Source organism: Pseudoliparis swirei, chromosome 19 (assembly GCF_029220125.1).
Source record: "Pseudoliparis swirei isolate HS2019 ecotype Mariana Trench chromosome 19, NWPU_hadal_v1, whole genome shotgun sequence".
Taxonomy (NCBI): domain Eukaryota; kingdom Metazoa; phylum Chordata; class Actinopteri; order Perciformes; family Liparidae; genus Pseudoliparis; species Pseudoliparis swirei.
The window spans coordinates 7,827,647-7,842,199 of NC_079406.1; the positions used below are offsets into that span (position 1 = coordinate 7,827,647).

The window sequence follows — 14,553 nt, forward strand, 5'->3', positions numbered from 1 at the left end:
ATATATGCGATATGGTTTCAACGTGAAGAAAGTTGAAATGCAGCAAAATTCGATCATGTTTCATTGGGGGTGGTCGGTGCCACCTGCACTTTTAAAGAGGTTAAAGGCGGTAGGAGGAAAAGTAATTTGGGCTTAAATAACAGTTAATGTTGAGAAAATGATCTACAGGAGTATAGATATTTTATAATGCAATACAGAATACCTGAGAGCTTTACAACGTTACGTTGCATTATGTTTTTGACATTTTTTTTTAATGGTGCCTGAATTCAGTATTTTCTTTCTCATTAGAAATTAAGTTTGACGGATCAAAATATTCTGGACCTCTTATTTGGTGGATCACCTACGCCCTCGGTGCAGTATAATATAGCATGGAACATAAACGGAGAAATAAAGGTTACATTTAGCATGATACTATATACAGATGTCATGTCCGAGCATCAGATACACTGACCCACCATCCACTGCTGCCCACCCGCTGAAAATGGAACGAGAAAGTTACCAAAAAATGACCTTCTGTCATATTACTCTTTCCCTGCCAAACATTTTAAGGATTTTTAGTGACAAAATATTCTACATTAAGCAGGTTTCTGAGCACATAACCGCTCTGTAGGGAAATCCTTCTCTGCTCCCATCTGCAAAATGATGTTTGGCGAAGAGATCAGTCAGAGACCGAGAAACTATAAGCCCTTCGATGGCGTGAAGCCAACCTCGGGTCTAAAATAATCACCGCACTTGACTCGAGCTGCTGCATGAATCAGCAGAAGAGGCATTTGCAAACAGTGAAGGGAGTCTGCAAAGACACAGGCTGCATGAGGAGAGTGTGAAGGGTTTGGTCGGGCTCTGTGTACATGAGGGCATTTCTGAATGCATGGAGTCTGTCAGTGCGTTTACATGATGGTATAATTCGAATCTTGCTTTAGTCGGACTATTCTATCCTTTGGGTCATCTGCTATTATCCCAATATACATGGCAGTGAGTAATTCGAATCATTGGCCGAAAGCATGTCATATCCGATACGATAGGTGGCGCTGTTTTCTTTACAACTCGTGGTGATACAGCCATTTCCGCTTGACCTCTTCACCACTACCAACAACAACCAACAACAACAACATCAACATTTCGAGAAAGAACCATGAATTTTAGTATGTTCAACTCCTTCAATACATTAATCATAAATTCTGTCTGCTCTTCGGGCCAGAAATGTGTGGTGGCTCTTGTGTTCTCCATAGCGTTGTTTGTTTGTTTTCTGCCGGCCAGGCTCCCGGCAGTGACAACTTATCGTCTCTTTCGACTTCCGGGTCACGACATGGGAAGGAGGGGGGAGGAGGGCGGCGGGATCTCAAGCATGCGCAAAGACGCAAAGTCCAGTTCCTAATCCAATTCACCGTTACATGCCGCGATAGTCGAATTATCAACCGGATCGGATCGAGTTATCCAGGGGTGTTGATCGGATCGTAGTCGGACCGCACATAGTCGAACAAAGGTGTTTACATGAAACGGATAATTCGATTTCAGTCCGACTAAGCCAGTTATTCGAATGCATGTAAACACGGTCACTGGCACTATGATCCACTGCTAGGAAAACTCTTCATATGTCCTCATGCTCCTTCATGTCAGCTGTATGCACTTAGTGCTCTTTGCGATGTTTTACAGCTGTGTTCCAGCATGGTCTGGGGAGACCTCGTAACACACGGCAGTTGGCGAGCTAGCATTTGTGGAAGCCGGAGGTTGTTTGACCTTTTACGTTTATAGCTTCTTTTGTTGCCTTTTTATTCGTACCGATTAGCGGTTAGATGGCTATGCATGAGTTGACATTGTGGATCAATCAACAGATCTTTAAGATAAACTTTGACTGTTCTGTTTGTTTGTCGCTTTCTGGCACGACACAATCCAAAGATGATTGGACCTTCAAGGGCGTAAAAAAATATTTCTCACGTTCCAGTGCACTTGGGTAGCACTACGCCGATGTTTACTGGTCTTAAGGATGACTAGTCAGTTATATAACCTCTTCTGTGGTGTTGGAACATTTTCGGGCTGAATAAAACCCTCATGATGTACTCGTTATGTCATCCGTTTGGTGAAAAACACGTAAAAAAAGCAGCAACTACAATGAATTTTAATAATCAAACTATATAAAAATCTTTTTTAATTTCCATTGACTGAAAAGAGGAGATGAAGATCACAGAAAGTTGCTTTCAAACAATCACTTCATCCAATGATGGCTGCTGGTATTCTCTCTGCACACATCCAAATCTTCTTCCCAGTGACCTCGCCCACCAACTTGGCCATCGTCCGTCAATGTGTTGACCGTACAATGATATGCAAAAATCATCAACAGTATCAACTACGGTTATAATAAATTTAAACAAAAATGTTATTAACATCTGCTGCTGTAATAGTTTGATATACACTACCGTTCAAAAGTTTTGTCGTTAGAAAAAGAAAAGAAACAACTTAGAAATGTCCTTATTTTTCAATAGAGATAACATTAAATTAATCCGAAATACATTATAGGCCTACATTGTTAATGTGGTAAATGACTAATGGACTAGTCTGGTTTTTATGAAATATCTAGAGAGCCATCTCCAGTGTTCTAATGGTACATTATGTTTCCTAATCGCCTTAGAAGATTAATGGAGGGTTACAAAACCCTTGTGCGATTATGTTAGCACAGCTGAAAACAGTTATGCTGGTGAGAGAAGATATATAACTGGCCTTCACTTGAGCTAGAAGTTTGAAGAACAGAATGTTTATTTCAAATAAAAATCATTATTTCTAACCTTGTCAATGTTTTGACTATATTTTCTATTCATTTTGTAATTCATTTTATAAATAAAAGTGATAGTTTTCATGGAAAACACAAATTTGTCTAATCACTTAAAAACCCGAGCATGATCTCTTCGCCCTGACCCTCACAGAGTCTGACTTTGACACAAAGCCAGTCACAGCAGATTAGTGCGAGACTACCGCTCGACACTGCAGTGCAGTTGCCATAGGAACATTCGATGTGCCAAATTATGATGGTTTTATATCACACAATTTAGTTTGAGGTTGGTCTGAAACCATCTGAACAGTTAGTACGTCATGGCCATGCTGGTCTGCAAACAACTGACCAGTTACACGAGCTTTCCCAAACCTAGCTAAACAGAACTGGTCCACCAATCATAGTTCCAAACAAAATGACTTGATTACTCCTCCAACCTTGACAAATGCAGACCAGATCCACTCCTTCTGTTTGTACCTTTCACAGTAAAAGACCGAGACCTATACGCAGTGTTTCACCAGAGGAAACTTTAAATTCAGAGCATTTCACGAAAGGAAATACAATATCTTGCAGTAGCTGAGACTTCAGACGGACTGCGCCCTGGGTCAAAAGGATCCTGGTAGTTGGCCAGCTACACTTTGTACACGGTCTATGCGGGTACTTAAACCTGTGACCCTCTGGTTCCCAAGCCAAGTCCCTGCAAACTGAGTTTAAAAAGAGTCTAGATTATTGAGAAGTATTAATGTTTTGGAGGACCTGCAGACTAGCTTTGCTGAGTTTTTTTTGTCCACAACAGAATAAAGTGAGAGTGTATGTGCAAAAACATAAAGCTTCCAAACAACGACCTCTGGGTTTCTACGTTATTACAAAATTACAAATTGGCTGACACTGATCAAATCTGTGTAAAACATTTCATCTATTCATATAACTTTTATAGTGGTGTTGTCTGAAACCAACTTATCAGAAAGCATCTTGTTTATGTTGCATTGAGCACAGTAAAGAGGCAATGTATTGTGTCCTGGCTGTCAGAAATCATTTTTAAACATAACACAATCCAAACTAAGGATGCCCTTGTCGACAAGTATAATTGGATGGCCAGATATTCTGCCCCCCCCCCCCCCCCCAAAAAAAGTCTGATCGAAATTGTGTTCTCTCCTGTGTTTATGACTTGAGAACAGATGGATATTTTTTCTCTCCATATAATAAAGAAATAATCCTGAGTTCCTTGTTGTGTTTAGGTGTCAACAGATTAGCTCCAGAGACTGTAAGACTAGCGGCTGCAGGCATCATGGATTTCTGGTTTTAGTTCATTTTGGCCGTCAATCAAACTTTTATTTCAGACTCAAGGTCCAGATAGTACAAAACATTCATTTGAATAAAATACATAGAAAATCACAAGTTAAAATAAATAGAACTACACATGCTTCATAAATAGAAAACTGTACCAATGTCTCCACAGCTAGGCGCATGTAACTAAAACTTAGTTTGATAAAAGCATGATTATTTCATTTTCGGAGTCATCAACCGAGGCAGATAAAATTACACATAAGATTTCTTAAAACTACTCCATCTCGTTCTCTTCAATAATATCCGCATGGCATCTTTATAAGCTACTTGAAGTCTCTGTAGGCTTTCTTTTTTGTAATTAGACCACACGTGTGCAGTGTAGAGAGGTGTACAATATCTAAACAGAGACATCTTCCCACCAGCTGTACACACAGTAAGCCTGCGTGAGAGAATGATTGCTTGTGCAGACATCCTAAGCCATTGCCTATAGATATCTTCATCATCGGTCATCTGTTCTGAAATAACATGTCAAAGATATTTGATCACAGACACTGAGGTAATTATCAAATAATTTGAATTTTACACTTTTGCCCTCTTTGGTTATCTAGATGAGGATAGCACTCTTACTGGCATTGTATTAATGTCATGTTCCACACCATAGGTAGTACCTACAGTAAGGAGCTGGTGTAGACCAGCACTACGTGGGCTAAAGGTGTGTTCACACCAAAAGCGAAACTATTTTTCACGTCGCCCAAAACGCGTGAGTTTACTCGCTCGACCATTTGCTGTGTTCAAGCCATAAGCGTCGAGACGCTCAGCGAGGGGCGTGGCTTAACTCTGTGTCTCGTCTCCGTAAAGACCGTTATCATTTCCTTCATCCACCAGAATAACTAACCATTAGTTCTGCTTTATATTTGTTGTGGACATCCCACACACTAACGCCCTCGTGTTTGGGTTCATGACATCACCCGTAGGCTCACTCAGCTCGGTCACTTTCACCGATGAAGTTACTGTTACGCCTGGAAGACTTCCGCTTCCATGCTACGAGAGCGGAACTCAAGAGCTGATTGGCCCGAGTTGCGAGATGACCGGCTCAAAGTTGAAATATTTCAACTCGGGGCGAAAATTGCGCCGCTGAAAACGCGCCGCTATAAACGCATCGCCCACATCTCAACGCCCCAAACTCGCCGCCCGGGAAAATATCGCAGCCACACGCATCTGTATGTTGACTTTTCATGGGATTCGGTCGCGTGAAAAAATAGTTTCGCTTTTGGTGTGAACGCACCTTAAGAATCACAAGATCGTCTGCATACATAATGTGATTATGACAATGACATTTTTTGGAACCAGAAATGACAATGGAAGGGTACAACCGGACGCTGAATAAGACATTTGTAGGTGACCAAAATGTTACACTTAAATTTAATGATCTGAAACGCACTGAAAAAGTGTTAAAGTTACGAGACAAAACAATGAACATCACGCTGTAATGAAGAAGTCTTCTCAGAGACTTCCATACAACTAGACTTCTTATGCAGCTGAAGGATTTGCTCCATGATGGCAAGTTTAAGGTTTAAATTTTCAGAAACGGAGTTTGCCGCCTGATTAGCGCAGTTGAATACATTTCTGGCCAAAATAAAGACATTCAAGTGATTTTACATAACTAAATAAGACTTGCGGCCGCATTTAAATTCACTCTAAAGAAATAATGATGTTAATAAGATTATACATTTCTGGAGGTCATTATGTTACAAAAAGAAAGCAACGTTTAGGCAGCAAACGAACAGAGTTAAGGTCAGAAAACCAAATCATGGTTGGATTAAATAATTAGTGCATCAAGTTGAGGCAACATAACCACAACACAACTTTGGGACATGCGCTGAACACCGGGGACAAAGCACTGCATAGTCATGTGGATGTGTCTCATGTGTCTCTCTACCACAACACAATTATCTTTATTGACTTTACACTGGCATAACTTTTGTCCTGAGCAACATGAAAATAGGCCAATTGTTATTGCTGTAGATAAAACCAATAATTTGGATTGTGTGACTGTTTTAAAACTTGGCATGATACTGGGCCGGACGGGCAGCAAGGTCAGGTCTTCTGGTGCTGCTGACTCACTGACGGCTGTTACTGCAAGATAATTGAACACAAAAAAATGCAACTGAGAGACACATACTCAGTGCGTTTACATGATGGTATAATTCGAATCTTGCTTTGGTCGGACTATGCTATCTTTTGGGGGATCTGCTGTTATCCCAATATACATGGCAGTGAGTAATTCGAATCATTGGCCGAAAGCATGTCATATCCGATACGATAGGTGGCGCTGTTTTCATTACAACTCGTGGTGATACAGCCATTTCCGCTTGACCTCTTCACCACTACCAACAACAACCAACAACAACAACATCAACATTTCGAGAAAGATGGCGAACAGAGAGCGAGGCGAAGCTACATCCCTCTACTATTCTTGCATGATGTTAAAGGGTACCTGTAGCCCAAAACAACAACGTGCTACATCCATTAGGCGCATCAAATAAATCATATTTTCCCCGCCGCTATTGTCAACAAGTCACGCATAGCCCGAGGCTTTACATTTCTTTGTCAACATTCCGAGTCTGTGAACGCTTCAGGGCGCAGACATCTTGCCAGTTATTTACTCATGTCAAAGGTCACTATGACGTAGAGTCGTTGAAAGGAATTCAGCCAATCCGGAGCCACTTCTACACGCGTTGCTTCTTGGGATAGATCGGTGGCCTCAAGAATTACACAATCTATATCAGGGGTGCTCAATACATCGATCGCGGCGACCTGCCAGTCGATCGCGGCGTAGTATTGGTAGATCGCATGACATAAAAAAAAATTGGCCCGCCCCCCTGTCACTTTCTCTATAGCGCCACATTACAGCAGAAGCACGTCATTTCTGTCTCTACGTGTTGCGTTAACAGTCCTCTGCCCGCCGTCTCGTGCGCCGCGGAGCTCCCGACACCGGTTTGCGCGCATCGGGACGGACGGAGCAAAGAAAAAGTCACTAGCACCCCCGAACATGTCGGCCGAACATTGCATCAATGAAAGACATCTCCAGCGCTGTCTTATGCGCGATGTAGCTATCAAGCTCACTCTTTTGTGTAAAGCAGATGAGGTCTAATGACACTATATCATCGGACATAAGTTCGTGTTCTTTACAACAAATGCACTCTGTCTGTTTTTTGTGGCACACATTTCCCACAACTGCACCAAACGTCCGCCGACTTGCGTGCACGGTCCGCACGGTGAAGCATCTGTACCGGCGGTCCTTCGGCATCAACTTCATCAGAATCATCGCTATCGCTGTCACAATTAACTAAATGGGGATAATCTGCTTTTAATGGTTCATACAAGTATCCAGTTGCTGAATCTGACAATCTTTCATCGTCAATATTTCGCCCGTTTTCTTTATTATTATCAAGTTCTCAGCATTTGTTTGCGAGCGCTCGACGTTGTTTACATTGGTTTCTGAACACATCCGCTGTGGTTGGCTGTCGATCTATCAACGATGTGACGTCACACCACCGGCGCCATATTCAAGCACCAGTGCAATGAAGCTTGTCGGAGTTGAGGGACTTTGAACAGCCTAAACTACGTATTGTTATTGAATACTGGACCGTCAGTGCATGAATAACCTTTAGAAACACATTATCTTTTGATCTGGCTACATATTCGCGATCTCAACAGGTACCCTTTAATAGTGACATTATCGTCTCTTTCGACTTCCGGGTCACGACATGGGAGGGAGGGAGGGAGGAGGGCGGCGGGATCTCAAGCATGCGCAAAGACGCAAAGTCGAATTATCAACCGGATCGGATCGAGTTATCCAGGGGTGTTAATCGGATCGTAGTCGGACCGCACATAGTCGAACAAAGGTGTTTACATGAAACGGATAATTCGATTTCAGTCCGACTAAGCCAGTTATTCGAATGCATGTAAACACGGTCTGTGATGGAGCAGTGAGCACAGGGTGTCAGTGAACTACCACCACTGCCAGGGCTAATGTAGGCTAATCTCCTCCTGCCAGTAAAACAAACTCTGCTCCACACGCTTCAGTTCCAACGGGAAAGTAACATTATATAAACTAACCTAACATTTTTAATCGAGCTGCATTGCGCCTTTTCTGTATGCCCTCCACTCTCTTATCCACTCTAAAATAAAAGCACTCGGAGACAAACACGAGTAATCTAGAGCTAACCTAGCGTTGGTTGAGATTGGAAATAGCTTAAATTGAACATACTCATGTTAAGAGTGCTCCAAGGGAACGACACAATTACAGCTAGTTAGGTTGAAAAAGATCAACTAATGCAGAGCGAAGGATTCACAAATGTATTTCGTGATTTGTGTAGTTATGACTCCACAAATGCAAAAAAAATAGTTATCGCTACACAAAAACAAAGAAAAAACAAAATCCACAATCACAAATATATTTCAGATTCACGGATAAATATATTCGTTTAAAATAAATATAAGATCAATGCACCAATATATGTATTTTAAATGATTAGAAATATCCATCAAAAACACATTTGTATGTTACATTTATAAACAAACTGTTAATGAGCATCACAGAATTTGTGTTTTCTTTCTTTTTAGACTTCCCTAATGTGACGTGGATCATACTGCTGGCTTCATTGAAATATTCAACATGGCTTGAACTAATACAGGCTGATCATGTCTCTTCTGACAATTTACAAGCTGAACTGAGCTAACTGCGTTAACATGCAACTGTCGCCATTTGTATACAGCGTTAGCAAACGTTGGCAACCATTAGCTTAGCTTTATATTTATATGGTAAATGGACCTTGAAGAAACACACTCCTCAATGTCAGTTTAAGGGTTTAATGACAGAGATGAAGACACCCTGAAACAGACAGTGCAGCAAGATGAGCTGACAAAGTATTACAATTATGCATGTAATAAATAACGTAATACACATATACAAATAACGATATACGGTATATGCACATTAACTAATAACGTAAACAGTTCTCACATGAATGAGTGGATGAACATCTCGCCTCGAGGTGGAATGGATGAATGACGAGACTAAAATGGACGCTGACATTAACGGAAGGCAGCGTGGCATATCCGGTCAGGTAATTAGACGCTGCCCTCTAGTGGCCGGCGGTACACTCTACATCCCCCCCAGACCGGAAAGCTATAGGCCGGAATAGATTAACGGTCTAAATCCCGTATCCAGCTGCGGACTCGGGCTCGTAGCGTGGGCGGCCTCCTCGCGCGGCCCGGCCGAGTAGGCTGGGGCAGCGACGGTGGCGACTGTGGCACCAGGAGCGGTGCGCCCAGGACGGCACCCGCAGGAACGGTGAGGTCAGCGGTCGCCTCATCAACAGGCGCCGGTGGGGAAGCGCCCACAGCCCAGTCGCGGGGCCCGTCGGCGGCGGCTGAGCAACCTGGGCGCAGCCCAGCCCGGGTGGATGGGTGGGGGCCGATGTTCCTGGGCAGTGGGCGGCGGCGCGGCCGACTGCTGATGGGCGTGCGGCGTGGTCGGCGTGTAGGCACGGAGGAACCGGCGGTTGCGCAGTGTCAAACGTCCCGAACCGTCAACCCTGACCCGATACTGGTTGTGGCTCAGTGACTCCACCACAATCCCTGACCTGTCCCATTTGTGGGAGCTCGGGCCTTGCTGGTTCTGGAGGAATACTCTTTCGCCGAGTGCCAATGGCCGGAGCGGTCTTGAGTGAGTCCCCAGAGACTCGGTGGTACGGGACATACGGGTCCGAAGGGCGTCCTCCTTAGCCGCCCATGCCTCGCGCCATAGCAGGCGGATATGCGGGTTCGAGAACTTCTCGAGGCGGTTCACGGCGAGAGCGAGCCACGAAGGGGGCGGCCGAAGATGATCTGCGCTGGCGAGAGGTTGCAGTCGGGGTCAGGCGTGTTGCGCAGCTGCAGCATAGCACGCAGGAAGCGGTCCTGATCAAGGCTGCCCGACGGGCGGTGTTGGACATCAGGAGGCGCTTAGCAGTCTTAACCGCCACTTCTGCCCTCCCGTTAGACTGCGGAAAGCTAACAGAAGACACACGGTGTCTGACGTGCCATAAGCGGAGGAAGTCCTCAGTGTGGCTCGCCTTGAATTCCGGACCACCGTCGCTCGAGAGCTCCTCCGGTACGCCGAAGGTGGCGAAGAACGAACGGAGGTGTTGGACCAGGCCAGCTGAGCCCGCCAGGGCAGTACCCGCCGTAGAGCTCAGGACCTCTACCCAGCCCGAGCCGATCCGCAACAACTAGGTAGTGGCGGCCCCCATAGTCGAAGAAGTCAGCAAACACCACCTCGAATGGCGTGGACGGGGGTGAGGAGGGCAGGGGGGGTGTAGCCGCCTGTGACGGAGCATTGCGGTTGCAGTCTGCACACCCGTCCCTGGTGGCTTGAATGTCCCCGGACATCCCGGGCCAGTAAACTATAGCTCGGGCATGCTGCCCCATCGCAGAGGTCCCCTGATGAGCTGCATGGAGATGCCGAAGGACTCTCTCACGGAGGGATGGGGGAACCACGACGCGGTCCCGGTAGGGCAGGACGCCGTCCTGCGCGTAGACGGACTCACAGACCGATGACAGACTCGCCAGAGCAGGGTCGTTAACGTCAATCCCACCCTCCTGCTCGATGAGTTGGAGGAGGTGGCTGAGGTATTCGTCAGCCGCTGTCTCCCGTGCGAGGAGGGGCCAAGAGACGGCTCCGAGCTCCTGTGCGTCGTCGGATGGAGGCCATGAGGGCTGACAGCACGGCGTCAGGCCAGCTCTGCAGCCCCAGTGAGAGGCTGTTCGCCGAGCCGAGGGGAAGGATGCCTTGACGTAGCATCAGCGGCATAGTTGCTCTTGCCAGGCAGGTGCACGATGTCGAGTGCCATGGGAGGGTGCGCTGCTTGAGTCTAAACAGGCCGAGTTCGATATTTCATCCAGGGTACGGTCGCCAAAAATTTTCACTAACGCATTATGGTCGTTGACCACGACGAGGTTGTCGGACCCTGGGTAAAGTACGCGTCTGTTCCAGACCCCAGGCCACGGCTAGGGCCTCTCCTTCCACGGCCGCATAGCGCTGCTCCGCGGGGATAGGAAACGCGACCCAGCGAGGGTGATCCTCCATCCTCCTGGACAGCAGTCCGGAATGCCCGAGGCACAGTGGCAATGTTGCTGGAGCAGGAAGTAGCCAATGCCACGCATGGACCAGTCAGGGCGGAGGCAGGTACGCTTCTGCATGTCGTAGATCTCCACGCCCTCACGGATGGCCTCCATTATGGCTTGCTTGGACGTCTGGAAAGCCTCCTCCAGAACGGGGGACCATAGGAACACACAGCGTGGGCTGAGGAACGGCTTGAATGGAGCCATCGTGTCACGCAACTGGGCGTAGTTAGCCACCTGGTTGACAAGGCCGAACCAGCTCCTGATGTCCGTTGTGGAGCCTGGGGTGGGGAAGTCCCGGATAGCGTCCAAGTATTTTGGGAGCGGTTCGATGGTAGATTCCGACACCCTGAATCCAGCGAAATCGACGCACCTTTCTGCGAACTGAAGCTTGTCCGGGTTCAACACGATGCCCGACCGGCCGATACGCGTCAGGAAGTCGATGGTCCTCCACCAGTGTTGCTCCAGGTCGGTGTCATAGTGGATGGTGTCATCCACACAACGTTCCTTGCGTTCAAAGTCCGAGAGGATGGCGTCAAACCGACGGTTGTAGCCATCCCTGATGACAGGAAACCTTGTGGTGCCCTGGTGTAGCGCCACCGGCGAAGGGTGTGATGAAGGTAGTGAGGTGGCGATCCGACTCCGCAGGGGAACACTGTGGTAGCCGTTCCAGGCGTCCGTGACGGTCTTCCAGGTGCCCTCGGGACACGGCGTGCGGTGGAGCGGGACTCAGTGGCGAAGGTCTCACGTTGGCAGAACTTGTTGAGGGGGGAGAGGTCCACGGTCCTGCGGGGGGAACCGTCGTGCTTCCGAGTGACTACCATACGATGGCACCACGTAACTGGCTCGCCATATGGCACGCGTTCAATGACTCCAAGGGCTTCGTCCCGCAGGAGGTCATCGTGGACCCTCCGCTGCCAGTGTAGAGGCACGGTGGCCGCGGTGTGGCATGCCTTAGGCGTGGCTGCGGGGTCCACGTGCATCTCGATGGGCGGTCCCTCCATGCTTGGTAGTGCCCGATGGGGGCACGTGTTGAACGTCGACGAGGCATATCTCCCGAGTAGCCAACCTTTCATCCGGTTGTTGTTCTCCGGCGTACAAGGGAACGGCAGTGCTGCGGGGCGCGCCGGGGGGGCCGTGCGCTGAGGACATGAGCACTGGGCGTCCTGGGGGCCACCTGGCCCTACGCAGCCGCCGTTGGTTGACCTCGTCGCGTTGACGGACAAAGGCTGGTCTGCCGTGTCAGGGCTACGCCTGTCCTTGGGCCCCCCTGCGACGTCGTCCGACGGGAAGTTCACGGGCAAGAGGCCGAGGTTGAGCAACGACTCGTAGGAGAGGTACATGGCCTGGACTGAGCTGCTCACATATACCATGGAACGGCAGGATGTAACACGCCCCCCGCTGCAGGTCGTCGAGAGCCTAGCGAAGAACGCTCCCTCGATGGCTATAGGGGAGCGGTTGGCGGCCGACAGGCTGAGGCTGACGGGTCGCAGGTCGTCCCGCTCGAAACCGCAGGCCAGGAACTCCTCCAGAGACCAGAGGTCCGACTGCGCGCCAGTGTCTGCGACGGCGGATATCCGAGCTCCATCGGCCGAGCCCCGGTTGCCGGTGCCATCCCTCAGCCCGGCTGGCATGTCCACCGAGATGGTAATTAATGCTCGGGGGTGGTCTCTCAGCCTGGCTCGTCTCCATTCGCCCTTGGAGGAGATGTGGTGCTCGAGTCTGATAAGTGCAGGCCTGTTGACACATCCATGCGACGTAGGGGCGCGGCGTCGGCGATGGCTCCCGCGACGTAGGCCAGGGCGGGCTCCAGCTTGCACCGATGAGACCTGGGAGATCAGCTCCGACTCCATGGCGGCCTGTTGACCGTCGGGTGACGGCTGCCGGCGCCTCTGTCGTCGGCGGGCCCCGTAGCAGCCGATGGAGACCTGGTGTGGCTTAGGATTCCACCGCGAGGCCCCTCCGTGAAGGCGTTAAAGACGCTCTTACATTCTGGGCACGAGGCTCATTTAGCCCTATCCGCAGGGCCCGGGGCGGTGCTCGTCTGTGGAGTCGTGTTCAGGCGCCGGGATGACGACATGGCTGACAGAGAGGACGACGGAGAGGCGTTACGGGCCATCTCTTTGTTCTCGGCAGTGCAATAACGTCGTTAACTGGTTTGACCAGGATGTCAGGTGTCCCAAGCGTCTCGCGCGTATGTCCGGGTCATAGATGCCATTTAGCAGAACATCACGGATAATGTGGTCGGTATAGTCCACGTCCCTACCACACTCGCATACCGCATTATATGCGCATGTCTCTGCTTTACCCGCACTCTGGCAGCGAATCGCGGAATGTCTCGTCGCGTTCCTGGCGTAGCTGAAGTAGCTCGGTGCGCAGGACACATGTAGCGACAGGGATGACAGCTAGGGATCGCATGACGGTGATTAGGTCTGGCAGGGGTCCGCTGGCGGCATCGGGGCGGCTTTCAACAGCCTGTGTCCAAGTAAAGGCCCAGCGCACTAAAACAGCTGGTAAGGGCTCTGGGCATCCCCTATGCCTGAACCGGCGCGGAATACGTTCCAACGGCGGATGAACACGTTCCATTCCTCTATTGACACGCCCACATCAACTTTGGGCCGATCGAGTCTCGGGCCTCGAGGGGTTGGGGCCTGGGCCGGCGCGGCCATGACAGGCGCTGCGTGCTGGTGGCTAAATCCATGAATTGTCAATAGAGCAGCGACAAGTGCTTCAGACAAGTCTCCGGATTTAAACTCGCAGCCGGGGGCAGGGCATCCAACAACGACCATGGTGTCTTCATGAAGAAACACACTCCTCAATGTCAGTTTAAGGGTTTAATGACAGAGATGAAGACACCCTGAAACAGACAGTGCAGCAAGATGAGCTGACAAAGTATTACAATTATGCATGTAATAAATAACGTAATACACATATACAAATAACGATATACGGTATATGCACATTAACTAATAACGTAAACAGTTCTCACATGAATGAGTGGATGAACATCTCGCCTCGAGGTGGAATGGATGAATGACGAGACTAAAATGGACGCTGACATTAACGGAAGGCAGCGTGGCATATCCGGTCAGGTAATTAGACGCTGCCCTCTAGTGGCCGGCGGTACACTCTACAGACCTGTACTTGCATTTCTCTTTTCTAGTCTTTCGATGACTCAAAGCTCTTTAACACTACATGTCATCATTCACACCCATTCATACACTGATGGGAGGAGCTACCATGCAAAATGCCAGCTGCCCATCAGGACCAGCTAACGTTCATGCAATAATATATTCAAGCACACAGTTTGAGGAGTGTTCAAAGCACAAGCA

The 14,553-nt window shown here is 48.4% G+C and overlaps 1 long non-coding RNA gene across 1 annotated transcript; it reads right to left on the reverse strand.

Moving 5' to 3' along the window:
- Window positions 1-14,042: 14,042 nt before the first annotated feature.
- LOC130209215 (uncharacterized) lies at window positions 14,043-14,347 on the reverse strand. The gene is made up of 2 exons (XR_008834567.1): window positions 14,211-14,347; window positions 14,043-14,078 (listed from the first exon to the last, which is right to left on the reverse strand). It is a non-coding gene; the product is annotated as an uncharacterized LOC130209215 (long non-coding RNA).
- Window positions 14,348-14,553: the final 206 nt, after the last annotated feature.